Source organism: Rhagoletis pomonella, unplaced genomic scaffold, assembly GCF_013731165.1.
Source record: "Rhagoletis pomonella isolate Grant_MI unplaced genomic scaffold, Rhpom_1.0 Rhpom_scaffold_01956, whole genome shotgun sequence".
NCBI lineage: Eukaryota > Metazoa > Arthropoda > Insecta > Diptera > Tephritidae > Rhagoletis > Rhagoletis pomonella.
The window spans coordinates 8464-11577 of record NW_023460510.1 but is presented as its reverse complement, the minus strand read 5'-3'; positions in this window follow the sequence as shown (position 1 = coordinate 11577).

Genomic DNA, 3114 nt, shown 5'->3' with positions numbered 1-3114 from the left:
TATAAAGATTGTTCGAATCTAACTGTATCGTTTGCGTCGATTTCGTCTATTCTATTCGTCGTATTCTATTGTAATTATCCAGTATTTTATTAGTCGTTTTAATTAAGTAGTTATTGATCGTGTACTGCCTGTTACTATTTCCTGTGAGGTCATTCGATGTAGTCACGATTTTGTCCCAGTAGGTTGCGTCTGGATTACCCGCGAGCCATTTCCAGGCTGAGCCAATCCAATTGATTGATCGTTTGTTCTTTTTAACGTTTCTAGCCCGTAACTGATCTAAAAGGTTATCGATTTGTGAGACTTGGTAGTCTAGCTGTGAAGCTAGAGGGCTTGTTCTGCTAGTTTGATAGCGTATAATGGGTTTGATGTCATTGAGAATTCGTTCATAATCGTCCAAGTCGATGGCGTGTATGATTTTGTAGTAACCGTTTGATATTTTTCCAATGCCCTCTTTTATAGTCACCAATGGGCTTTTGTATTCGTATATGTCCACTGTTGCTTCTATACCCCATGGTATCTGTTATTACTAGTGGTGATTGTTACATTATTGTCTTTCCCTAGGGTTTCTTTCTTTTTTGTTGTGCCAATTTAGCACCTTTTTTTGGTTCCTGGCGAGTTCGTGTCTGACGTCGTTACTAACAATATCCTTGAAGTCCTTCATTTCTTGATAATTTATTCTGTTCGTCCTGCCAAGGAAGATGTCGGATGGTTTCTTATTTGTTGCTGAGTGGATCGTATTATTATATCTATCAACAGCAATGTTAATGATCTCATTAACAGAAAAGTCGTGATATTCGGCTTGAAGACATCGAACTATTTCGATTATTGTAGAGTGGGTGCGTTCCACCGCACCATTTGCTTCGCTTTTCTGAGGAGGGGTCAAATAGATTTCTATTCCTAAGGCCTCCAAGTAGTTCAATGTGATTGGGCTAATAAAACTGCACTCATTGTCCATTACCAGCGTTTTCGGGACAGAGTAGAAATGAAGAAGCTTTATCAACTTGTCTCGGATATGTAGAACAGATTTATTTTTTATTCGGAAAAATTTTACGAATTTTGAGAGTTTATCCAGGCAGGTTATATATTTTTCCCCTGCAATTTCGATAATATCTATATGGAGAATCTCAGTGGGATACGATGGAACAGGTGTGGCTTGGATTTCAGGTTTGGGAGGTCGACGTTCGTACTTGTTACAATGGCAAATTTCACACGATTTTGTGTAATCTTTGATTAATTTGGCCATTTGAGGAAAATAAAATTTTTCCAATATTTGTTCTTTATTTTCTCTGCCGTTCCGATGAGCTCTTTTGTGTTCTTTTTTAATGATAAGGAACTTCTCTTCATCGGTAGCAACATCGCTCACTACCCTCTGGGTGATTCTAATTCTAAATCTCGAAAAGAATTCTTTAAAGATTTCCTGCAACAAGGGGATGTGTTTTTCTGGTATTTTAATTCCATTAACTAAATTTGGGTTTAGGTAATTTTTTAATATGGTTTTTATATTCTCCTTGCTAAGCCTTCTTTTTGACACGTAGTGCCTTTGATAATTGGGGTGTGGTTCTTCATGATGTTCTCGTTCTTGTCCTTCGGAAATGATTATCTGAGACTTAAATACATTAATAGGAGCTTCGCAATGAGGAATCAAATCTGTGTTGTCCTCTTCTGCGCTATGCTGGGAATTGTCATCTGTTGACGTTAAAACGTTAACTTCAGTTGGTAATCGCGATAGAGCATCGGCTACCGTGTTAGTTTTTCCAGGTTTGTATATTAACTTATAGTTGTACTCTTCTATCCTTGCCGTCCATCGTTTTAGTTCAGCATTGTTATTGCTGTTGCTTAAAGCGAAGGTGAGGGGTTGGTGATTGGTTAATATTTTTATTTCCCTTGCATCGTAAAGGTAGGTCCTAAGCTTGTCGAGTGCCCATATAATAGCGAGCATCTCCTTCTCAATAATTGAATAATTTTCCTCGGTTTTGTTAAGCGATCTGGAGACGTAAGTAATTGGCTTATCTTTGCCAATTTCGCCCTGAGAGAGGACAGCTCCAATAGCTACATTGGAAGCATCTGTTGTCAGGATGAAGGCTTTGGAGAAGTCCGGAAATGTAAGGATCTCCGACGACATAAGTAACTCTTTTAAGTCATTAAAAGATTTCATGGCTTCTTTGTTTAGTGAAATGCTAACCCTTTTAGATTGATTTGCTTTTGTTTGGGCGTAAATACCTCTTGTTAGGTTTGTGAGAGGCTTAGCAACTTTCGCAAAATCCCTTATAAATCTTCTGTAATAGGAAGCTAGTCCTAGGAAGCTTTTTAGTTCCTTCAAGTTTTTGGGTGGCAATATCCTTTTTATAGAGGAAATTTTTTCAGGGTCGGGTAGGATTCCATCCTGTATGACAACGTGTCCTAAAAATTCTACATTTGTCCTGAGGAATTTCGATTTTTCGCAGTTGACTTTTAGTCCTGATTTTTGAAGTAATTCAAACACAAGTTCTAAATTCTTTAAATGTTCTTCTTTATCTTTACATACGATGATAATATCATCAATGTAGACGTAACAACATTTACCAATTAAGGGTTTCAGAACATCATTAATCATCCTTTGGAAGATGGATGGCGCGTTTCTAAGTCCGAACGGTGACCTGGTAAACTCATATTTACCATTGGCCGTTGAAAACGCTGTTTTCTTTATATCCTTTCCCTTCATTTTGATCTGGTGAAATCCAGATGTTAAATCGGGGGTGGTGAAGTACTTGGATTTGCCTAAACTTGCTAATGTGTTATTTATATCCGGTATGGGATATGTGTCAGGAATAGTTACCGCATTTAAGCGTTTAAAATCTATAACTATCCTGTACCTTTTTTCCCCAGATGGGCATGGCTTCTTCGGCACTACCCATAAGGGAGAGTTGTAAGGACTTTTTGAAGGCCTAATTATGCCGTCTCTTAGCAACTCTTGTATCTGTTTATCTACTTCTTCCCTAAGACTTGCTGGGTAGGGGTATGATTTTGTGTAAACGGGTTCCTCCGTTGTTGTTTTAATTTCTGCGCGGACACTTGTGTCAATAGTGTCGCTGTCCGAAACAGGACCAAAAATTTCTGCGTATTTCCGCTTAATAG